The sequence below is a fragment of the Monomorium pharaonis genome, chromosome 2 (genome assembly GCF_013373865.1).
Source record: "Monomorium pharaonis isolate MP-MQ-018 chromosome 2, ASM1337386v2, whole genome shotgun sequence".
Lineage (NCBI taxonomy): Eukaryota > Metazoa > Arthropoda > Insecta > Hymenoptera > Formicidae > Monomorium > Monomorium pharaonis.
This window is the reverse complement of record NC_050468.1, coordinates 31,720,869-31,747,790: the sequence shown is the minus strand read 5'-3', so window position 1 is coordinate 31,747,790 and position 26,922 is coordinate 31,720,869. Positions and strand designations below refer to the sequence as shown.

At 36.3% G+C, this 26,922-nt stretch overlaps 1 protein-coding gene and 1 pseudogene across 1 annotated transcript in view; one reads left to right on the top strand and one right to left on the bottom strand.

Moving 5' to 3' along the window:
• Positions 1-26,922, top strand: part of LOC105839254 (homeotic protein spalt-major) — a 296,514-nt gene that overhangs the window by 61,478 nt on the left and 208,114 nt on the right. The gene's annotated exons all lie outside the window — the stretch shown is intronic.
• Positions 1-26,922, bottom strand: part of LOC118644457 — a 36,277-nt pseudogene that overhangs the window by 6,234 nt on the left and 3,121 nt on the right.

The window sequence follows — 26,922 nt, the reverse complement described above, 5'->3', positions numbered from 1 at the left end:
TGATAAGAATCTATTTAACTAAAGAAGGTGGATAACTCGCTCATGGTAGCTAGCAAGTTGAATGGGATGCAAAGCAATTTGTTGGCAGCAGCTAACAGGTTGTCAGGTGTCGATGGGGGGCCTAATGTCAGCGGGGGTTCCGCTGCCTAGCGGTAGTAAGACCAGCGGCGCTTATTCGTCGGCTCCCTCGACGTGTTATCCTTTTTTCGCTCCTTCGTTTTACCTCGTTTCGTTTCCAATTTAAACCAAAGCTGCATTAGTATCAGCGTTTATCTTCTTCCACTGTATATAAAGTACGTTTTAACGCAATTCTCTATGTAGATATTTATAAATATGTTGTTGTACTTTTATTATGCATTCATTTGCTCTTTAAAGGTAAACAGATGCGTATCTTGTGGTCGAGAAACCGAATACATAACTAATAAATTGCACTGATGAAAACATACTGTTATTCAAGCTCGATATGATTATGTAAATATGTAAATATCGAGGAGAGAATAGTAATGTACCGCGTTAAAAAGAAAACATAAAACGTAACCGCGAAAGAAATGGGTTGCGAACGAAACCAAGTCGTCCGGGTTTTTATTTCCATTGTAATTTCAATATATATATAAGAATGTTGCCACATGATGATATATTTATCACCAAACACCGGATGCAGATCAATATTTATAAGGTATAGTTCGGTATGAGTCGCGTCGACACGCTCATTGACTATGGCGGCCCGGCATTATTATTTTAATCAGTTCGTATAATGTCTCTGCAAATTACATAGTAGATTGGATTTAATGACCGGAAGAACTAACGCGGTGTGTCAGCAACGGATGAGAAATCACTATGAAACTGAAAAGAGGTCTCCTCATATATATATAACCTTTATGCGCCTAATGCATAATTGAAGTGTAAACGGTTTTTTTTTTTAATCTATCACGCTTCAACAAATTTTCCTGGGACACACCGTTCATCCACTGCTCTCTGCAGTTATATATTTTGTCGTATTTTATTTTTTTTTTTTAAATAAAATTTTAAATGCGATTAAAACTTTATTTAATAAAATTTTAAATGCAATTAAATTTTATTTAAATAAAATATCTAGCGCTTGAGATTTTCCATATCGAACATATACGAGAAAAGAGTAAATAACCGTCACTCTTAATACGATTAAAAGTTGTGAGAACTTTTCGTAGTAATTGACGTAATATTGTCAATAAAACGCTGTCATTTTTCACCATTTAAGTCTAATGTAAGCTTGGAATGTCCCGGCGACGATTTATACTCTTATCAACTTTCACACACAAATGCGCCGTTTAATTATCGACATATCACTGTCCGGACTTAAGGCGACGCCAGGAATACCAACGCGAAACGACGATCTCCCCCCTTGTTATTGATTGTTTCCTTGTTTATTGTATATATTAGATTTAATTCGAAGTTCTGGTAGATCAAGTCAGAGGGGAGGCTGGCTTGTAGTGGTGTGCGTCGGCGAGGCTGCAATAACTGTCAAACGGTTTCCTCGTTTTTAAATCCCTCTTGTAAAGTAAAATGAGACAAGCCCAGCGGCTTCTATCTCTCTCTTTCCCTCTCTCCCCCTCCTCTCTCTCTCTCTCTCTCTCATTCTCTCCCTTGCTCTGTCGTTCTCCGTTCCTCTCTTTCTCTTTCTGCTTTTCCGTCCTTCGTTCCGCGGAGGTCGGTAAAGCCAATCCCGTGCTGAGGGTTGCACAGCGTAGAATCATGGTGTACGAGGGTAAGCGAGCGGAGGGCAGGAGGGAGTCATCCACCCCGATTCTCTCCCGGCGTTCTCTATCTCTGATAACTCACGTCAATACAACGCTACAACCTTCCAAGAGCCGGAGGTGCTCTCTCTCTCCTGAAGATTTACCGTTTGACAGTTTTATTGGCCGATGTCGATTGGATTTCGAAATCATGTCGTACTTCGCGATCTCTCGGCGATGCGGATTCTTCCGCTGGAATTAATATCAAATTTATTTAAACTCACGCTCGCATATGTTTTACAAGGAAAAAAGAATATCAACAAATATAATATATAATACATTTTATAATGTAATTGATGATGACGATTAAGAAAACATCTCATAAGTCACTAATACTCTTAAATGCAGTATGTACATTATTATTTTTAAGAATTTCAATTTAAAAGAAAAGAAACTAAGTTATGTTTCTGAAGATCTTCAAGCCTGTCGCGTGCATTTTATAATGTATCTATATAATAAATATTCCATTAAGTCTTCACTAGGTCTTCAATCATTTTTCGAACGCTTTTAATTAGCAACATGAATATGCAATAAATAGCAGCGTAGAGACACGCTGATGTATATTTATAAAAGAAAAGTATATCTCGTACCCCTTATTTCTCGAAGACATGATATTTCGGTTTCATTAATTATTCGATTGCAAAACGATTATCAGCGTACTTCGATCGCGAAACTCGTTATTGCAACGATTCGATTTGCGGTTACAAACACAACGAATGACAAGTAATTAACGTATGTCGCGAAGTGTGTACATACACGCACGTGTGACTCGTGCAATCGTGATACACACATGTATCGTGCACACGTAGACTTTATTTAATAAATTATATTATGCGCATGCACACATAAATCGATGGATCGATAAAGAAAGCCATGATATACGAGCTAATTTGACGTATCGCGGGGCTACCGATCATCCATGTACGGCTGAATGACCGACTGTAAATTACTGGCACGTCGGCGTAAAAACATCGAGGGACCTGACTCCCTTGACGGACGTGAGCGTTCATCGTCGTCGAAGCCTCATCGACGCTCGAATCCCCATTAGTTCTCAATATGAACGCTGAATCGTCTTTTTGAAATCGTGCACACACTTCCGCCGTTTTGCAAGCCCGAGAAACATATTGATTGATGCCTCTGCGAAATTTTACGTGTCTCATCAAATACACGAATCTATCTTTGATCGAAAATTGAAAATTAAATCAACGTGTGAGAGATGTAGAGAGATAAATGCTATGAGTGGATATTATGAATAAAAAGTAACACAATTTTTTTTATTAATATATCAAATTATTTTATTATTGTAAAAATTTAAATTAAAATTTTTGTGGCCTGTGTTATGCAAACTTTTGCATTTGATTAAAATAATGAAACTATTTAATTAATTGTAGTTATTTAATCGAAAAGAGCAAAAATTGATATCATTTATTATCGAATAAATATGTTGTCTTATATATTTTCGAAGATGTATATTATGGGCTACACGTTCTCTCTACCATAATAATGTTTTTGCCTCCTCCATCGGATGGACCACCGCGGAGATGAAGCCGTCCTTCCTCGTTCAACCTAGCATCTCTTGCGCGCGCTTCTGATCTCGACAGCAGCGATTTGTTTAGTCTCTTTCGTGCAATTCTAACGCGCGCTTTCAGCAGAACTCAGGCCCTCGCAGAAAGAAACCGTACGACGACAAGGTTGTCATCAAAAAGCCAAATCTGGAATCATCTGAATTATAGGAATTGCAATAAAATCGATACGGTAGCCAAATAAAAGAATGAGATGTTTTATTCACAGAAATTTTGTTATTACAAGAAATTTATCGTATTTCTAAGAACAGTAATTAACATAATTTAAATACTGTATCATTATATACTTTTATACTGAACATTGAACTTAATATTGCGTAAACCAGATATTTAGAAATATTTTTCCAAAACATATAATAATTAAACATCAAAGTCACACTAAAAATATTCCAAAAACTATAAAAGTATGTTAGGTAATTTAAAAAAAAAAAATACATGCAAAAAGAATCGTAATGTCCCTGCCGTTTCACTGCGCATGCCCGATTGATTCATAATTGAATTGCATACATTTTAGCAGTAAAGTTTATGTCACGCTCTAGATGGCAGCGCGATAAAAACTTTAGGGCCCCGTAGATTACGTCTTTCAACAATGAGCGCTCGCAAGGGCTCCCAGCTGTTCGAAACGCCCGAGCGGGGAAGCGAATGTGATTTTCACTTTGCCTGAACGCGCGTCCGAACGCGAACTGAAGGAACCACCCACGGAGTAGCGGCGGGGTAGAACGGGCGAGGAGTTCTCTTGATCATTTCGATCGCGCCGGCTCGCCTTTATGTGCATATTATGTATTTATTATGGCTGCCTACCGGGAATCGCGCGACAAAACCACAGGAGCCCCGAGAACTCCTCCTTTTGCTCCACCGCGGGGCTCTCTTCGGCGACCGTTCCACATAACGTTCGAGAATCCCGGGGTCCCGGGGTAGGGGGCTCATTAATTGACACCGTGATACTTGCCCCGCCGGTCCTGGTGGTCCGCTTGCCTTTAACGATACGCGCCAATCCCATCGATTTCGATCGTTGCCGCTCGATGATCGCGATCGCTCGTCTAACGGAAGGAAAAGAAAAACTCTCACATGATTTATCGAGAGGGTATAACAAACCGACTGCGACTTTCGTATTTCAATTATGCATTGAACCCAACGTTGGATGATCAATTTGTAGCTATAATTATTAAATGTTTCATATATTTTAAATGCGATGATTGATTTGGGTAATAATAACGAAAAATCCTTTTTTTTTCTATTTTATATTTTTATATTTTTTTTTAATCTACTGTATATTATTCTCACGTTGCTAACTCATTTATAATGCGAGATAAATATTTTCTGAATTTTTACTCGTTGCCACGTTGGAAAAATTTCCAGACGAGTTAAATTTTTTTGTACGTTGACAGGCGACTCACGTACCTGTTATATCTTCAATTTTGTACAAGCCAACAGTTGGCACATTTAGGAATGTTCGAATTGATTTTTTGAATTTTTATTGTCACGTATGAGTCTTTCTCCACAAAACTCGACTTGTCTGCGCGTCACGTACGATCTATAGTTCGTATCATGCGTTTTCTGGGACTATCGTTCATTTATAGGGCAATCTGTAAGCTACAGGCGGACACGTTGACGAATGCTTCGTGACACTGTAGAACTGGGCCGGTACTCATAACGCATTTACATTCCTTTCAATGTCATGCCACGTTCAGCAGAGGCCACCTTGCGAATTGATATTCCTCACTCGAGTTCTTCGATTTATCGGCCAACCCTATAACAGCCATAAGTCTTATGTGCAGAATAGTAGAGCAGATGTCGAACTTGGCTAAATATCTCGATTAATGAAGCGCGCTTAATGAAAAATGTCAATGAGTTTTGAAACTCATTTTTTGTTTCAGATTTTTTAATGGTTATAGGGTATCTTCTACTTTAATTTTAATAAATTATTACTACTGCATTTTAATACTTGTACATAAGCTTTAAATATGCTAGTATGAGAATTAGTATTACTTTGAAATATACATTTTAATTTCGAAATTCTAAATCACATGTACATAATTAAATAATTGATAATTATAATTTGACTTGTATAAATGTTATCGCGTGTCTTCTTTGAAGCTTTTTTATACAATTAATATTGATACAGTCCAAAATTTGGACTATACCTAATATAATAAATTGCAATTACAAATAGTGTAATGTATGTACATTTTTTATAATTTTATAAGGTTTCTCAATTTATTGTCATAATTATCGTATTTAAAATAATTCACATTTATTTGCAAAAATGCAATGCTCTTTTTGTATCACAAAGTTGTACAATTTTTAACGCACGCGAAGAACGCGGGCATTAAACTTTAATTGGATCTCCAAAAAGAAAGTTCCCATAATTTTGTCGTGAGGGGATGAAAAAACTTGACGACGACTGACGCGCCGGATGACGAGTACGGCGCGTAAGTATTCAAAGATCGATCGGGACTCGACCTGGTTCGTGAAAGAGTAAAGCGTGTGTATCAAGCGATTACGCTTGTTATTCCGCGCGTATTCCGTAGTAATAATAAATTATAATTCTCTTTTGAAATAGCCGGACGGCATGTAGATACCTCACGCGGGGCAAGTGCGGCCCCATATTTACGATTATAATGTCCGCATAGCATTATTTCGATCTGGGAAACGCGAACATGACGGAATGCCGAAGAGGTCTCTATCATGCCGTCGCATAATAATACTTACATGCTCGTCAGTATGGTGATATTTATACAATACATACGGCCAGACTCGGGTGAATTGCTATTCGGATCAGATATGAATATGATTATAGCGCGCGCACAATGCGAACGGCGGGGGCACGAGAAAGGTTTTTCGCGGCAAACTCGACGATGAAGATATAAAATGACGTTAGACGCTGGCTGTTCCGGCGCCGGAATTCTCGACTCTTAATGCCGGATACCGGGAATAAAGTCCGCTCTTTACGATTATTACGTTTCGCATATTTCTGTTTATTGCATTACAATATTATGATCATTATGGTAATACGATACGCGTTTTTCTGTATGTGTAGGACAGCTAAAGTTTTGTTACTAGAACGAACGCACTGACAACATAATGTTTCATAAATTTTGAATTTTATGAAGTAGGAAAAAATTAATTTCTAAATTACAACGTAAAATATTACGTCGTAGTAAAAAGGAAGAGATACTTTTATCTAAAATATTTTCCTAGGAAATTGTAAAAGTTTTAATTTCTCCAAAGTATATAATTCACACTGTCTCGAAGAGCAAAACTAAGCTTTCACGGCAGTCGTAAGATTGCGTTATAAGTAGCCTTGTTCGCCGTCTAATTGTTATTTCCGAAGAAACGTACGATGCATTAGAACATGATCACGTATGTGATACGTCACTTTGGTGCGTGGTGTTCCGCATCGTGCGTGGGAACTGTCCAGGTCACGCGTCTACGCACCGCGTGCGGAATTATTAAGTGGCCTGAGGAAACATTAGTTTGCTTTGAGCGATAGTACCCACGTAGAATTGCAAGGTTTATGATTTTGAGTACGAACTACCGTATGCGATAACCTGCAAATTAGATAATTACGGAAAGAGGGAACCAAGTCTGAAGAAAAGACAGTCTGCACTTTGGAAAAGTCGCGTTCAAATTGTTTCCAGTAAATATCAATTAGGACAAAATGAAGTAAAGTATTCATAGAGAAAGTTGCAACAGTGTAAGAATTAGGAAAACCATTGGAAAGCTGCAAATGTCTGAGATTGTAAAACGACTTTCTTCATGTTGCATAACTTCATGATTGACTTATTACGTGGTTTTAGGATGATTCTGGTATGCATGGAATTTTGTTGGGTTATATACCTTTGCTTACGCGTCTTGATAGGCAACAAGCTCATTTCACCAGCTATATAATTTCTCGATATGTACAAATTATTATAAATTATATGAACATTAAATATAGTTGTTAAAATTTCATTATAGTATTTTAAAATTGGTTTTATTCGATTTTTCTGAAACAAAATGACAATCCTAATTATGTCAGTTTTAATTACGGGTCAAACTTGCAAAATTAAATATTTTACATCATATATATATTAATAAAATTACAGACAACTTTTTACATTTTTAAATTTTTTGTAATTATTGTAATATAAAATCACTTTCATCATTATTGCTGATATTTAGGAAAAAGGCAGAAAATTACCATTAATGACCTTTTTAATAAGCTCTCTAAATTATATATGTGTAAATTAATGTATATATAAAATATGTATATATAAAAAAGCTTAATAAGAAAATTGTGTTGAAATCTCTCTCTTTCTTTGTCTCTCTAAAAAATTTTAACACATCTTAAATGAATAGGAGAAAGACAAAGTTAAATTACAAACATACATACACACAAGATACGATACAATGATTTTTTTGACAAAGAAGTATCTATTTGTGTAAAGGTAATCTTTCTCAGTACACATCAAGCAATGTATTTCGCGAACGTTTCGAGTGATTCGATAACATCGTATCAAATTATGATTGTTGTCCTGAGGATCATATAGATCTCCCAATCGTTAAGAGTAAGTTTATTCTTGAGTCCTGAGGGATCGTTTCCTAGCATCACCGTCAACTCGGACGAAGAGGGTGGTGCGCGGGAGTTTTACACATAAATCTGGTCTACGTACGGGAGCGACTCCTCATGGGAGTTAGACCAGGATAGGATGGGAAAGGACTCGTGGAACTCTTCTCTTTAAAAGACCGTCGAGAATGTGAGAACCGACCGTCGTCCTTTTCAGTTTGCAAGGGAGCTTTTCCTCTTTCTTGAGCACGATTCTTTGAATTGAAACGATAGCGGTGGAATTATATGTATCTTACGTTATGTGATCAATATCACGCGATTTCAAAATAATTCGAAATATGCTTACGGTCGATGTGCTAATCATGCATTACAAGTAGCAAATATTTATATCTATTACACAAAGGACATTACGTATTTCATTGATTTATCTTCAATTTTGGTTTAGATAACAACGCAATAATTTAATTTGCATTCTCTAATTCCATTATTTAATAATATGTTATTGGTGTGTAATGTGTATTTATATATTAGCAAAGTGGACATAAATTAATCTTTTACATTTATTCATATGTATGGTTGTTAATTAAAAAGGTAGTTAAAAAAGATAATCTTTATTTTTAAGTTAAGTTATTTTTATGCAAGTATAAATTATTTTGTATTATACATGATTATAAAACAAGTGTGCTTAGAAAAACGTTAGTAGAATAAAATTAACGACGATAAATGAGGGTTATTTGGATTGTTAAATAAAGTTCAGAGTTTTAAGAAATGCATAATATTGAACGAAAGTATCTCATTTATCAGCCCGTAGTTATCTGATTATAAGTTGCGTTCAACTGACAATACTGTATTGACGATTTAGGGAAAACTTTTGCAATTCCCAATGTGCTTTTTTTGTACGAAATACGTAAAATCGTCAAAGAAGTCCTAAAACTTTCCGAGAGATGGCGGAGCATAGGCATTCCTCGCTAGATTCGCAAAATCCCGGAGGGATCCGTACAATCATTTGGATTTAGTGAATCTATGGATTCGAATTCGATACATTGCGGATACTCTTACACGTTGTACGCATTTATATACACGCATTTTTGTAAGCAATAGTGCAATAGACATTTGCAGAAAATTTGTAAGTACAATGATTTAAAAGTGATAAGAAGAATAAGAATTAAATTCATATCTTTGAGTATATGAATGTAAGAAAATAGCAAAACTAAAAATAATTTATAAATTTCTTATTTGTATCTTTTACCAAAAAAATTAATTTGATAAGAGCTTTGTACATTTATAATATATTTCTGTTATATTTCCAATCAGTTTCCCTTAATTTGTCTATTTGCTTTAATTACGAAATTTCTGACAACATATACAGAATATAAGCCTCTTAGAAAGCAAATTAATCAATTTCATAAAATAAAAATTGATAAAGTTATAAATACATTAATTAAGAAAAAAATCGATAAACAACTTGATCAATTAATTATTAATTAATCAATAAAGTAATTATTTTATGTTAAAATTGAAAAATTTAAATCTAAGAAATTATTATATAGTAAGTGCCATAATTTAACTGTAATATATAGTCATGTTTGGTGCCAACTATACATTTATAGTTGTTTCAACTATGCAAATTATAGGTATTAGTTATTATTATGTGAATAGTAAATAAATGCTAAATAAAATAATTATATTTAGTAAAATTGTGACATGAAATAAACAGAATAGAAAAAAATATCACATAGAAATATTTATTATATTTTTATTATCCATATGTTAATAGTTTATTATTATTAATATTAATAATATAATAAATATTAATTTGAAATTATCATAATTTATAGTAAAATTTTATTATAGTTGATAGACAAGGTTATTATTAATATTATAGCAGTAATAATTATAAAAATAGAGCTCTTATCTACTATGTAATTGTAATCATAAATATCAAATTTTTTTAATTGTTAGTGTAACTATAATTTTAGAAATCTATATAATTAAATTGTTAGTTGTGCATACTATAATATGATTTAACATTTAAATCGTTTTGTAGTACGATTAAATTTACACAATCTAAAAAAAATGTTGTTAACTTGACTAAATTTTTCAACTTGATTAAATTTCTTTAGTTCAAGTATTTATTTATTTAACTTAAATGAATGAAATACTTAAACTTTAATTCAAGTATTTAATATATATTTGCTTGCCATATAAATACTTGAATTAATAAAATTTAATCAAGTTGAAAAATTTAGTTAAATTAACAATGTTTTTTTTCGTCTTTTACTTTTTTATTAATTATCTTCCAGTACTTGACGCTAAATTTTTACTTAGCATCGTTTTGCAGACTTACAACAAGCGAAGTACAATTTATAGCGCAATGTAATTATCGTTTGTGTACTTGTGTGTACTTCCTTGATATTATCCACCGGAAGATAGGTCATCTTTTACGATTACACGGAATGAGGCAGTGAACAAGCCTGGCGCTGATTTATGCATGCACGATAAATGACAGCGACGTAGTCAACATAGCGACTTAAAATACGTGCTTTACTTGCTTATCTATGTAAGAAGTTACTTGTATCTTTACCTCTCTTTCTTCCCCGGTTGACGTACGTGCATTGACTCACACGTTTTGTTCTCGCATCTTCCTATTCTGTTCGCGCACTCGTGCGCCAGACGAATTAGCCGGATTAATTGAAACACCGAGAACGATACGGACATGAGAAGTACATTTTCGAACGCAGCGAGAAATAATTTCGAACCTTTTACTAATCCTGTTTTATGAGGTCTGAGAGTTTGACGATCGGTTATTAATTTTAATTGAAATGCCTAAGGCAGGTCGACTGGACAGAGAACGCGTTAAAACAAAAGAATTTCATCTGAACTGTGTAGTTGTGTATTCATTATCACGATGTGACGATCATAAATGGCGAAGTGCGCCTTCTGAAGTATTATGATTGCAGAAATATGAGTTATAATGTCACGGAGTGCGAGATGGGAGACCGGGGAAGTAAGGGAGGAGAGGGATGAGAGTACGCCCTTATAAATGCTTGTGGTAGTTACGCAGATGACGCGCTCTAATAATTATAGCTTTGTTGCACGGTACAGGCCAGAGCGACTGATCCGACGATGCGAGTTGAATGGTGGACGAGACAGCCTAACGATTATCGATAATCGCACCGACATGCGGCTCGCGAAACGGGGAAACACGTCGAAATAATAGCACATCTATAGTTTTCCCAGACGCGCACGGATACAAAAAGAACAAGGAAGGAAGGAAGAGCGACGGGGAGGGGGGGGAGGAGAGAAAGAAAAAAAAAGGAATGTTTCCTCTTCGAGCGAAGGCTGTGAATGACCAGATAAAAATAATACGGATCCGCGAACGTTCTGCCAGGAGGAAATAGATGGAACGTAGGAAGGTATTTGGCACGATCAGCATGCATAAGATTTGGCAGACCATGGGATGTGAAACACGGGAGTAAGAAAGTAGAAATTTGATCGGTCCGCTATGGGCTTCCTACACTTTTTTAATGCACATTTCGTAACATGTAACATGATTCTTTCATCGGTACGCGCAATTGATGTTTGCGACTCTCTTTAGGTTTTTACTTAACGTAGTACAGTGCTTTTTAAGTATCAGATCCAAATAAAGGCGCGCGCAACTCTTGTAACTTAAAAAGTACGTATACAACTATTTAAGTTTCTAAATTTCTAAGTATTTTATTTTTGATGCGCTTAATTGAAAAATAATTAATAATTTCTCGTTCAGATTAGATACAGTATATTATAACTGCTAAATATGTATCACATAACAATGTAATATATATACTCGAAAAAGAAGAAAATAGTACATTACATGAAAATTATTAGTTAAAATATGATTTCTAACATTGTTATACAAAATATAGATATTTCTACAGAAATTTGATTAAGAGAATGTACCAAGAAGAAAGCGTTTATTGGGCGAGGATTCGTAGTCAGAATAATAGTTAAAAAAAGTTTAAACGCGGAACGTCATCTCGCAAATTCTATCCATGTTTGGTTTGGCTCGAAAGCTGCGAAAAAACGGGCAGGCTCCATCCTCACGGTATATATCGCGAGTTCCGATTGGCTAATTGGGAAACCCAATAGTTCTAAATTAATCGGTATCATTAATAGCACACACGCAGGGACAGAGCCGAAAAGAGAGAGGGTGCCAGATAGAAAGAGTAAGGGATCGAAGCCCGAGAGAAGAAACATTTAAAAAGTCGACCCAACATACCGTCAGCCAGTCGCGCATCTCTCTCTCTCTCTCTCTCTCTCTCTCTCTCTCTCTCTTTCGCTTTCTCTCACTCATTTCGTCTGCCAGCTAAATTTATCCTAAACGATGGATGAACAATGGTTACATAAATAGAACAATATGCGTAGCAGCCGAGGAGAGAGAAAAAAAAGAGAGAGAGAGAGAAAGAGAGACAAAGAGTGGAACTCGTTCAAAAGTCACAATCGCGTCTCTCGCTTCTTCCTGTCTTATTTCACGATGCTCCGAAGGCACCATCTCACTTTCTTGTCTTTCAACGCCTCTTCTCGTCGTCGCGCGCCGTCGAAAAGGGGAACCCTAAAACCGCGCTGCTTTGCTGCTTTCGGGAGAGAGATAGCCCCGCGTTCCGATAGACATTGCAATTCTACATTCACAGCAACGTTTCTGATTCATCGGACTTTACTTACGAATTACTTGCGTTTGAATATAAAGGGCTCTCGCTTTTTGTAAGTGCGCTTTCACTTTGGCACAACATGTAATTAGTGTGTCATCAGCTTTTAATTATTAACTTCATTTATTTGTAACAGATATAACATCGTAGATCAATGTATTGCTGTCTTGCGTCAATATAACTTGAAGGAAAGATAAATTTTTTAATGCCGTCCAGTTGTAAACCTGAGAGCTAAAACTGAGAAGAGCGAACCGTACAATCATTTCCTATTAATTGGGTAATTAATTAGGTAATTTTGACTATTAATCAAGAAGCGAAGTTTAGCAGTACTGCTAATGATGCGGAAATTTATTAGGTATTAATTAACAGACGAGATTCAGCTTATTATACGTTTGTGTTTTAAGCTTTAACGTAGCGTTTTCCATTAAGTGTAATGAAGTACAAAGCTCAAAGCGCCCATTAAATCCATTTTGGTGTTTGATGTTTTGCGCTGCCCTTGAATGCGGACAGTTTATTTTAGCTGAGATTTACGTTCGTTTGAGATAAATGGTTTTGGCGTAAAGTGTGTATTGAATACTAAGAAATTTTTAAGTAGATTCCGGACTGAAAACTAAAGCGGAGATACTCACAATCAGAAGAAAGAAAAAAATGAGCGGAGAGAAAGACGCATATTTTACTAGTAACACGGAGATAACGTTGACATTTGTATATAAACTGTCTTGCTCTTTGTTAAACCGGTTTAATCTTGAGTTTCGTCATACAAACGAAAAATTAAATAAATTTTATCTAAATTTTTCTCAAACTGACACATTAGTTGTTATAAATTCAAATTTATCTTCTTTATATTGCAATCTTTAAAATATTAAATTAACAAAATTTCATATACTTAATTAAATATTAATATTCCATCTATTTTATTTCAATAAAATGTTTTAAAATATTCACTTTAAGCGTGTATAAAAAAAATATATCTCGTGTTGCGAGTTAAAGTAAATCTGTCGCGCGCGGCAGATACTCACGGGATCAATAACTTTCCCTTATTGTTGTGGTTCCGAGACAGAGACAGGGGCTCCTTTCTGGCAGCAAAAATGCACAATCTGTTTCGGTATGTACGTACGTCGAGTGACTGACGGGCACCGATGATCGCATAAATTCGTACGATGATAGAGCTCGTTTAGGACGCGAGTGAAAGAGAGAAAGAGAGAGAGAGAGAGAGAGAGAGAGAGAGAGCCAAAAAAGAAAAGAGAGAGAGAGAGAAAGAGAGAGAGATGGAGGGATGAAAGACGTATAAATACGTACCCGGGCGTGTTGTGATATTAATACAATCACGGATCATTCCCGAGTTAGCCGGCAGCCGTGCGCAGACACTAGATTGTCTGAATCGGGGTGAACGACTTTATATAGCTTAGCGGAGATAGAGAGACAGAGAGAAAGAGGGTTCGTTCTTACTTCTCGGCTTGTTCGGGTTCGCTTGTTCGGATAGTTCCGAATCAAAAGATCTCTAGGGGCACGCGTTTGCGGATATATATGCGTACGTGTGAACGTCGCTTACATATGTGATGAACGCGGTGGGATTCAGAGCGCGGCGAGGAATCGATGATGCGCGAAGAACGGAAGCGTCGCCGCTGACACTTTTGGCACGGTATTTTTCCTCTCCACGGTGATTTCTCCTTCGTTCATTATAAAAAAACTTTCCCGGCATCGCTTCTTCTTTCAACGTTCTTTTCCCGACTATATGGAAGATCGCGAATACACCGAATGACGAACCTCTTATTATTTCGTTTTCCGTTGAGAATTCAGTTCTAATTGCGCAAGACGTGTCTCCGTCCGAGACTATTAACGAAGCATTCGGGAAGAGTAGATACCAGACGTACTGCACAGTATTCTAGTGGAGCTCCGTGGAGCGGAAGTGATCTTCACTGTCTTCTTCCTACCAGTTTAGCATTGTCCCTTTTCTCCTACGTACCGGTTCCTGCCGTGCAATCGTGACCCCTCTCCTCCCAACAAAGTTCCCCTCTCCCTCGATAATCGGCAATCCGATCAACCGGAACCTCTCCAATCCACCGACCCAGACCACAAGTATCTCGCTCGAGACCGCTCCTTCGACTACCAATCATGCATTTACTCAAACGTCCCTAATCCCTCGAGGACTCTTCTTCAAGATTGTCACGTCGTTATTATTCGGAAAAACTCCGGCTGACCGCACATATTTGCCGAATATACTCGACCAGCATATTTGCTCGGACTAGAACGGATATACCCTTTGCGGGAGCCGCGAGAAACGAAAGTGTTGCCAAAGAAATTTTTTAATGCCACGCGATTCATTATATAAAGTAATAATGAAGTAATATTTCAAGGTCTAATAATAAAAGAAATTGTTACATAAGAAAAACTATTTATTAGAGTTATATTCAGCAAGTACAAGCCGGATGAAAAAGCGTAGATAATTTCCGTCTAGGCGATTGGTAGATCAAGCCTCGTCATATCGAGATGTTTCGTATTAAACAAGATCGCTCGTCGACATCCTGCCGATATTTTGCCGCGCCCGCAAAAAGCGTATCAGAAACCTTTTGCACCGTGCAAATTCGAACCTTTGAATCGTAAAATCGGTACACAGAAGTCACGATATTAGTGCAGCACATTGCTTCTCTCGCGTTCGCTGTAACCGGAGCTTCAACCGGAGCGAGCATGAAGAGTAATAAAGCATGAAAACGTAGAAAATAACAAAAAAGAGGCAGAGTTGGAAAAAGAGTCACAGTCGCAATATTCCAGATTTATGTATATCCATCCTCTCTGTGTTACGCGCGCAAAAGTGTTATGCACGCGAGAACAATGGGGATATAATCTAGATGCCATCTGGTACACGACGCAGCCCGTCGACGCAGTAGTGATGCGTATCGTATACCAAATTAGCATCATAATGGCGACGGTTGGTGTCGGCAGCAGGTAGCCGTCATTATTAAAATATTATGAACTTCTGATGCGTTGCGAGAATGAAGCCCACTTACGTCACACCGGAGCGGGTTTGGGTGATCAAAGGGCGAAGCTGGGAGAGAGGGGGGGCGGGAAGGGGAACCGGAAGTGACAGCGTGGGTATCATGGCGCGAGGCGACAGGCTTCGTCGCACTTGTTCAATGCTACGCGATTCAATAACGCGCGCCGCTACCTAATACATTTGTATGCTATATGGCAACCACGTGCTACTGCGCTACCTCGATATCATTACGTCAGTCGCAGGACTTCTATTCACAAACCGCTTTGGCTTCGGTATTGAATTTATTGAATCGAGAGCGTATGTTTCAAATTAAATTGAGAACGTGAAACACCATTTTTTCCTCATTTATCGACATCAAAATGCACATCAGTTCATATATTGAATTATATCTTTTATCTTTAAATTTAAAAGCAAAATACATATATGTGGATAGGTTTTTTAATTAACCCAACTAAATACTCGCGTTTATTTAAATAAATATATATATATTTTTACATATATAATAAATTTTAATAATCATATCTTAAAACAAGGAAGTTTTATAACTCGACCGTATTGATTTGCATTTTGAGAGAGAAACTGAAGTAATGTTTAAAACTTAAATTGCAACGCACTATCGTTTCAAGTTCTACTTTCTGGATAATATAACTGAACGAACGTTCACCGGACCATCAATGGCCGGCGGTGTGTGTCTAATCGGTTTTGGAACCGTCTTAACGGCCTGGCGCGGACAGCGGAGAACCGGATTGCAATGTGGTAAGGAAACAGAGTAGTGGAAGAAAGGGAGGAAGAAGATGATGAAGAAGAAACGCGACGGAGGGAGAATCAACGCTCGATGAGGAATCGATGATGACTATGCGCATATCCGTTGTTCGGCGTCCTTGAAAAGGACCATTCCCACCTCCAGGTGTCGGTCACGGGTAATCCAACCTACTGGCTCGATGTAACGAGCGGATCGAAATCGCAAAAGAAACCTATATTCGTGTCAAAACAACCACCGGGATACGGGCATTTCTCCTTATCTTCCAACAGCTTTACTCAGTCTTCGTTAAGCTACCCGTGACGCAACGACGTACTTAAAGGGTAAAAGAAGTCATTTTGACGAGCAATTTAGAATTACGTTGATAGTTACTTATTATCAGAATTGAGCGAGCGCGCAAGATTAATTTTTACTATTATTACACGGAGAGAATTTTCTCTTAAAATTTACCCTCAAAATTTGGTAATTGTGGGGTAATGTGTGACCTCGAAGAATGTTACTATACTTTTTAGTAAAACGTACTAAAAGTATAATAAAATTTACTAAAAAGTATAGTAAAATTTCTCGAGGTCACACATAATCCTATAATTACCAGATTTTAAGGGTAAATTTTAAAAGAAAATTCTCCCCACGTACATGATATTTAAATTAAACGAAAGAATCGATTTATGCTGTTAATTGAGCAATTAATGTATATTGCATCTATATATTTTGCTTGAGAAATTATATGTCACCTTAGTATATCGGGCTGTTGAATTTGAGAACCACTGCATTTGCAAGTAGCTCATATAAGTGTTTCTACTAAATTAAATCCTATTCCGATGATGGAGAGAGTCATGTGGGTATGTTAGTGTACAACGACGTTGAATGGACCCAACAGCATCAGGGACGGCGGAGGATGCGCCGAGGTGTTGAGATTCCGGGAGCAAGAAATACAAGAATAACTGCAGAGAATGCTAAACGTACCGTGACTTATTGGAGGAGTGGAAAATGAGATTTGGACATTGAGAGTGTGAACGATGATCTCATTTCTGAGAATACAATACACGTCCATCTCGTCGGATCTTTGAAGGAAGGTATAGTCGCTCATCGCTCTTGCGCGAGCGTATGAGGCGTAAATCGTTATTTTCAGAAATTGTATATAACATACTTTCAGTAGACGCCTAATTATTTAATATCTTAAACGATTGCCTATGTTAAAGAGACACACAAATCTAATTAAGATTATTGCAAAAGATGGAATTCCTTTTTTTAATCAATACTTCTGATGTGACGTAACATTAAAGTATACAAATTTCAAGATCTTAATAACATGTAATTTTAAATCGGCTTTCTGCTAGAACGAAACACTTTTTTTATTGGATTATTTTTTAATATTTAGACAATTTTTAAATATAGTATCTTTGGTTGATTATAAATATTGTTTTTTAAATTAAATTATAGACTTCTTTATAATATACGAGCAATGCTATTTTGAATGTTATCCACCATTTTGAATGTTATAGCTCTTACATTGTCAGAAATAGACGCGTCGCATAGGGAAAATGCAAAGCAAAGGTAGATCGAGGCAATGTAGATCCGAGTAAAGAGCCTAAACAAACATGCTCGCCTTTATTACTACACCTCTTTGCTCCCTACCGTTCTGTACGTTTCGTACATGACATTTTGTCTCATCTACATATAAAATTTTGTCTCATCTACGCTCTAGCACGTCGAATTGCTCAATCTTTCTCAATTTTTCTCAAGACGATTAAAAACTAGCATTGCAATTAACTAATGTATGTATAATTCAATCTTTAAAGATTACAAATTTTATCAAAACATATTTTTTTAATGTTATAATAATGATTTATAACACAATATGATTATTTTTAATAATAAAAATTCTAATTTTTGAAGGTATTGTTATTTTCCGTTTGATTTTTTTTCTTTTCTTAATTTATACAAATTATTATTTAATAACGACGATATATATTTTTTCATAAAATTATACAAAACTCTTTATGTAAGTAAGACATGAGTGTTTAACACTATATAATCTCAACATATAGTTTTAACACTTTAAAAATAAAAATTCTCGAAGTAAAAGTGTTCTTTTCTTGTGTATACATAGAAAAAATACATATACGATTAAACATTACTGAAACTGTACTCAAAATTTTTGTAAAGTAAATAGAAGAAATGTTAAATAGCAGTATAGGCATGTACAGCAAATTTCTAGGATTTATTTGAAATGAAAACTTGATCGAAGACCATAGAGAGTTGTCGATTCCTCATACAAGCGTTGGGCGATTTTGAGAACAGACGTATGCGAACGATTATTTCGAGGGCTGATCATCCCGTTAAATCCTGATTCGCAGTTGCCCAGAAGCACCGGGAAGTAATCAGAGCGATAGGGCAGTTAAATAGCATCGTAACCGCGACCGAATTGTTAACACGTGGAACACGCAACGTACATGTTGCTACGGGGCACAAAATCCGTTTGGTCGAATCTCCAAATCTGTATTACGCGCGTTTTCGAGATCGGAACGTGTTAGCGGTGCAAGAGTATGATTCAAATACCATAAAATATCAGTTTCTACCTTAGGAAATTGAAAACGCATGAATAAATCGTTAATGAGCGTGATTACATAATGAAACAATAAATAACATAGTATATTATATGTCTTAAAGGATAATAACAAGAAAAAAACGTTAAAATATTGAAATAATTTAATATTTTGAATGTATTTCTAGAATTACATTATTTATGACACTATGTGAGAGAATAACCTGTATATTTATATATATCATTTTTTTTGTACATCACATAGAAAACGTGATTGCGAAATATTTTGTCCAGCACAATATAAACGAATAATAGGAAGTTGCGTAGCCGCCGTTCGCTTTGGACGACTTCGCCGATGCAAACATAATTAGTTTGATTATTGCTGTTTGGACGTCGTGAAATGCAGAAAGCTATATAGCGCTTCTTGTTTGTACTTGGCTAAATGTATTCCACTGCATCTGCAACTGCATTCAACACAGAGAAATAGAGACGCGGTTAAAGGGGACGAGTGAGACAGAGAGGGAGCGCGCAATGTGCAAGCATGCGCTTGCCAGCTTTGTAAACGATAGCGAGATGCGCGGACGCGATCAATCGGTATCGGCGAATTGTAATAGCCGATTCTGATTAGATCTCCCATTGTTGACGTTATTCGATACTACGGACTTGCCCGGTTGCGTCTAATTATTCTCGTGTTCGGCCGAATTCCGGTTAACCAAGCATTTTTGGCGTGTAATTAAACCGTTCTCTGGTTCCGCAGTATTTTGTAACAAATGCATTGTCCCTCACTTTCACGTAACGCTAATTGATTTTTTACGAGCTCGCACGCAAAGAATTTTATACATTTCCTTTCGTAAATATCCAATTGCGATTCTATCCGTTAATGAATGTTATTGTCATCTGTTGAATTTCCCAAAAGTTGCATTCCATTTCCAATCTTCTTTCGCTCACACATATATTATAGGTGCATGGTTTTTGCAAAAAAGTTCCCCTCCGGAAATCGCTAATCAATTACATTCTTTCTGGAAAAGTGGGTAACGTCAATCAGCGAGTACGCTTACAAGGGTAACGTTCTTCTACTTCATTCGAGTGTCTAATAGTGCTTTATTGTACCAAAACGCCAAGATGACTGACAGGAACGATTAGCGATACGTTAGGGATACAATGATCAATCTTCGAATATACGAATCTAACTAGGGGAAACCATATAGTCGTTGGCCACTTGGGCTTATGGGGTTTCAATCGGGATTCAATCACGGTACATTTATGCCAATTTTTTTTTTATTCTTCGTAATAGATAGTAGATTTCAAAATTCTTTCTCCAAAAATATAACGAATATAACACTGTTTTTCTTATTTAATAACGATTTTTTATTATATTAAATAACTTGCTAAATGATTTACTTAAATTTTATTCTTTTAACATGACTGTGCCTACCTCTAAATAAATTATTTTGACGGACTAAGTTACTTTTTTAAATTGTTAAGCTATAAATAATAACTATTTAATTTTTCTTATCAATTAGTACAAGAGAATTGCAATAAAATGAAAAAATAAAGATAAAAAAGTAATTTTGCAACAGTTTATTAATTCAATCAGTATTCAATTATGAAAGTCTTAATTTTCAATTTCAGTTATGTTAAATATAAAGCATGTAATTAATATTTAAAGAGTAATTTTTACTATCTTTTATTAAAAAAATTTTATTGTCAAAATTGTGGCATTTCTTACGTACAATTATTATGTGACCAGACGTTAAAATGCAACGTAATCGTTTACGATCGTTTTAAGTACCGCGCGAGCCCTTTTCCCGGTATCATGTCTTTTTCAGCTTTTATAGAAACGCGAAGGCACACGGCCGTGCAGCAAGCGTAGCGAGAAAGGTGTAAAGCAAGCGAAGGTAGACAGATCTCGGCACTTATCGGTCTGCGAGATAGCCATTAACGAAACTAAAAGCCTCCCCATATATCTCACTCCGGCAACCCTCTCTTTCCTCTCACCACCAAACGTTCCAACCCTTCGCCTACGTCGTCTCCCTCCCCGCTTACACCCTCATTTCCCTTGCCGCCTCCATCCTTGAGGTAGACACATCACCGTTCGTTGTTTGTCCGAGGCTTTTGTTTTACTTGCTGATATATATTAGCCCTCTTCCCGACCGCCGCGGCGGAAAAAGAGAGTGAAGGCGGCAGAACCGTCCCCTCTTTTTCACATCTCCCTTTTCACTTCGAACCGGTACAAGTCACGCCGAACTTCTCCCATCGCTCGTTGTGATTATGAATTATCTGTTTCTCTTTCCCGAAACATCTCTTTTTGTCTCATTTAATCAATATTACATTTATCGGTTAATAATTGTGCCCGTCGTGTTTCCCGCTTGGCGGCGATGACATTTTAACGTCCGATTTAAAACAAGTTGAACAAATTTCACTACTGTTTATATGTCGATTAATATATTCCGCGCACGTTCTCGGAAGTTCTTTGACGTACCCGGACGTGTGAGAAAAAGTTCCACTGATTTCCATTCTTCGAAATATAACGTGCGTACCGCCGAAGCGTTTGGGCTGTTTCGATGAGCTTCACGAAAGGAAAACAAATATCGAAAACCAATAAACGATAAGCTGCTAATTGGAAGTCGAGACGGCGTCGGACGTACCGATGTAGCCGCACCCAGCGACCCATCGATTCGGACGCTCGCCATAAACCTCATGTAATAATTTAACAATCTGTGAAGAATTGACGCCCTTCCTTCGGTCAGTGATGTAAGCAGGTAGACGACCGGGTTATTTCTGTTCTTCGACACCTACCTCCGGCACATCGCGCATGGCTGTTTATTCGACACCTCTATCCTATCCTATCTATGTTGACTCTTAGCACGTATTTTTCACATTTTTCTACGTTAGATACATTTCAGGCGAAACACGAGGTGCTTTTTTAAAAGATATCGATTGTAATGACAGTATCGACAGCTTTAATGTGCTTCTGGCGTCTGCGTCTGTTGATCTTTTTCAGGGAAGTTTTAAGTTTACATTCAATTTTGCAATTACAAAGAGAGAGAATTTAAATAAATATAGAAAGGTTGAAATGACCTGAAAAAAATATGTGAAAATTACGGACAAGCATTATTTGCAGTTTTTATTTGTGGACATTGTCGCGTAGAACACACATAAATTTATGTAACAGACTTGAGCTCTCAATCTGTTAAAGTTTTAATTCTTTCCTTGAAATTTAGAATAAGCATGCAATTGAATTTTGTGCAGTAACTGATTGTAACAAAATTAAATCTGCTGGCACACACAATAAAGTAATTTTCTTTTTCAAATTATTAATATTATTTCTATTGCGAAATATACTGTGCACATTACTAATTTTAAATGCCAAGTATTTGATACATTTGTAATCAATATAAATTGAATAACATTGAATTAAATTTCGTTTTAAAAACAACTTTTATCTAGAAAATATTTCGTCTTTTATTTATCTTTTTACAACATATATTTGTTTTTTAGATTTTATACTTTATAGAAAACAAAAAAACCAAAAACAGGTCTTGAATACGGCAATAATTGACATTAAAATAAATTATATGTTTTAATTTTAATAAAATTTAATTATCAAATAATTAGCGCCAGTCAAATTAAGAGACATGTTTGGAGGACGTTTTATACAATTGAAGTACTTGCCACGTTAATATGACGACGCGATATCGTAAGCGGATGTTCTTGGGTCAACAGCAGTGGATGGACACTGCAAGAACGCAAACTCGTAACAGCCGATACACGGCCGGACAGTGGAAGCGTGCGGCGTAACCCCGCTGATAACATCTCTAATCACACCGAGGCCGAACCAATCAGCACTAATCCTGGCCTCGGTACTCATCCAGGACGATTCTATAGCTCGAAGCTCCGGGATAACCACCCTCGCAGCTCCTCCCTCCCGCCCCTCGCCCTCCAATCCCCAGGAATCTCGTGAGCATTGCGTATACAACATCAACGTACAATTCACCATCGCACGCTATAGAACTCGACGCCTGCAGCTGTAGCATCATACGCTGCCACGCCACCGATACCACCGATCGAAATTACATGTGTTCATGCGTATTGCTGACACGATGCGCGCATTTCTCTTCCGTTTATGTTTGACCGAAAGCGAATCCTTTTCGATCAATTGAAGATTGTCATCGATTAAACTGTTAATTTTCGACAATGTAGAAAATAAAACTCTATCAGACGCACACGTACGAAACGTATAAGCGAATGTTAAGCGTCACACAAAGACGTATCACATTATATGGACGAAGTGGTACGTATCCTGATAAGAATCATAGAATCCGTCCCTCGCTCATATCGCCATGCCGCCACGCTTGACTGTGTTGATAGATCGAGTACCATTTCAATCATTCGCTTTGAAAACGCTTCTCAAGTACCTCTTCACGAACATAGATAAAATTTCACGAAGGCACATGCTTTACAGGCTCGTTGTATTACATTGAACCGGCGCAACGGCGTATGAAAGACTTAAAACTTAATGAAATCGTAGGACGGAACTCGATTACATCAGCATTCTCTGCGATGAGAGCACACAATCTCGAATCTGTATCTTTTAATTTCAGAGCACTGAATAATAACAGGAAAGGCAATCTGTTGCAATTAAAGAAATTAATTTTCGATCCTTCTCGAATCTTAGAATCCTATTTTGCACGGATAATCAGGATTCCCGTATTGATTCCTCGTATCAATTTAGCGTTTCTAGCATTTCGAGTAGCTGTGCGAAGTGCCATCGCCGACTGTGTAAATTCCCTCGTCTGTGCAACTGTGCCGTATTTACGACGTTATGTCCGAATTGATTTGTCAGAGGGACGGGTGGGACTGAAGAGTGGCACCTAGGCAAGAGAGTGTGTCGAAGGGTCGTCTATACGGTTAAATCTCCTATACGATAGGAGTTCCAAAGGGAGTTGGCGGTGGCGCACGGTCTGCGACTCCGAGAGGACTTCAAAATCGAGCAGCTTCCCGCGGGAGTTTGGCCCTCAGCCCCTCCGTGTCCTCTCCTCTACACTGTCGCTCGCCCCTGCTGCCGGGTTTAGGTTAGACGAGCGTGTACGCGAACATGTGGACTCATCATCATCAGCGTGATGCGATATTCCGAGTGTATTGACCATCATACGCGGACCCCACACAGCCGCGTCCTTCCTTTTTGCTCTCATCAAGCTCTCGTTCGTCGGTAGCTCGGCCGCCAATCATTTTCGTTCGTAGCCCTGGCCCGGCTGCGTCCACTAACTTTGTGCAGCCTAATTACGAATGTCCAGAGGGTTCGATTCATCTTTGATGGAACGAAAGCAGCCCGCTCCGCCTTACCCTTTCCTTGCGCCGCTATTATGTTACGATAAATACTTACATAGAAACACATTTCGGAACTCCTTCTGAATCATCGTTCGAAAGCAACCGTTTAGAAAACATTGCATACTACTTAAATTAACTTGTCTTATAGTTTTTAGTATTATATTTTTAGAGGAGGAATATCATAAGTATACATGTATTTTTTACAATTTTTATTTAGTTTTTATTTATTTATTAATAGTAAACGGATATAGAAAATGTATTTTATGAAAGACGATTAGGGTTCATTGCACCAATCGCTGAACAATTATCAGAAAACGATTATTTAAGAAAAATATTAAGATAAGAAAATTTTAGAATAATACATTACAAATGAATTAATATTTTTTACATCTAATTTTCATACAGATTTAATAAAAATATTTTTTACTTAAAAATGTAATTATATTAATTTAAAAAAATTATGTATAATCTTTTTTTTTTTAATTACAATTTGCATGCTAGTCATTTGCTAACACACGTCAATCATTAATTAGCTCAACAGTTATTTATTAATGTTTTTTTACATATTTTCACTTTTTAAATCAAATTTATTATTATTGTTGAAAGTAACATAAATGTTATTTTTAAAGAATAAATATATAGTTATTAGTATTAAATGATTTTTTTTTTATATACACCCATTTACAATATAATTCGTAAGATTCTCATTTGTTCATTGATCGGTACAGTGACCCTATGTATCAAAATTGTAAATGATATAACTTTGTAATCCTTGTATCATAACAAGGATATGATATTAGTAAATGAACACAATGTAAAGAATTACTGCGTAAATGACATACTCGATTCACCTAACGAGACGTGTGGAAACTAATCATCTTTCGTCTAAGAAATCGAAACGAAGGCAAGGCATACGCGTAGATCGTTTTATTCCCTAAACATATCATCGTCGTTTGGCAGCGGAAGGCCATCTGGCGATTCTCTAACACCCACGAACGGCTCATGGAAACCCTCATGGGATCTAATGATGTATAACGTGGCATTCGTTCACACTGACCATAGTTACATTTACTCGCTATATTCGTAAGCTGGGGTCAAGCGTACGGTATCGTTGACCCCGCGTATAACAGAGCTCATTCGAACCCCGAAAATCGCCGACCCTCGCCCTTGATAATGCAATTATCGTTAGCGTTGGAGTTTAGAGCGTCACATATGTGCGTTTAATGATATTTGTCGTATTTTCTCATCAAAAGCGCGCTTTTTCGGAAAAAGTTTGCGAAGTAATATAGCATTTAATCTTATTTATAAGTTAAAACGGTATTAACAAAAGAACAATTTCATAATAATTTTAATATAGGATAATTTTAACATATTTAAATCATAAATCCAGAATGTAGTCTTGTATTCGTAGAATATTTTGTTTGTCTTTACATAAGATTTAGATGCATTACATTTGCGTGTACGACATGATAAGTCAAAACTCTTGAGTTTGCGTGATAAATGTTTAAACAGTTAACAGTTTGTTTTTTGAAGCTTAAACAATTCAAAAATAAAATAAATAAATCTGGATTCTTTATGCAAAAGCATTCGGAATCGATTTCTATAATATTGACACTTTCTGAAATAGTCGTTTCTAAATCGCATTAATCTATTCCTTCCTTCCGAATTTATATTTTTCAACAGGAAGAGTATTGTAAGCGTTTTAAAGGAGATAAAGTATTTATAAACACACTTTTCATTTATATAGAATTCGCTTAGTAAAGTTACGTATCTACTTCTAACGTTTGGTTTTCTTTGCAAACTGCTTAGCCGCGATTTTCAAGCTTCAACGACTTAAGTCACGTGGAATTCATGTCATTAAAAACAACGATAGTACTCTCAGATTGGATTCATGGGAGTTGGCAATATGGAGTCGCGACAGAGAGATTCGTGGAATAAAACGGCGAGATGAGAGAGGAGCTTCAGTGTGTAACTCTACCACGTGTTTTTAATAATTGATAATCTATGTAGAGACGTTTGTGAGAACTTGATGTTAGGTCCTGGAACTGTGGCATAATCGTTCCATTCTTTTTCATGGCCGCGTTAAACATTACGTCGAATCGGCATAGTCTAAGCTAACGTTGTATTAATATAATAATTTCAAGTTAACAAAAGGAAATTATAATTTATAATAAAGTTAATTAGCTGACAAACTACATTCTTTAACAATTATCAAAATACATTAAAATATCTCAAAAATATTTATCAAAATAGGTGTTAGATATTTATATGAATTGTAGATATAAATAAACAAAAAGAAAAAGAGAGAGAGAGAGAGATAATAAAACGCATTTATTTTTAAATAAATGTATTTATGTGTTTAAAAACATATATATAAATATATTTAATTATATCTTTAAAAATTAAAAAAATTTTATAGGGATTTAAGAAAAAATTGGTTATAAAATTAGCGTTATAGAAGTTTCTTATTGTTAAATGTTAAAAAAAATATGTACAAATTTTTTATTTGTAAGTAAGAATAAACTAAAAAACGATTATATAATTTCCAAAAAATCAACCGCGAATAGTTATTGCAAAAAATGAGTCTCGTTTTTTATAAACGGACATAAATCCTATCGGATGAACGTTACTTGAATTAGACAGCAACGGTGATCGGGTAAAAGTTGCTGGACAGTACAATTGCGGTGACGGTGAGCTTA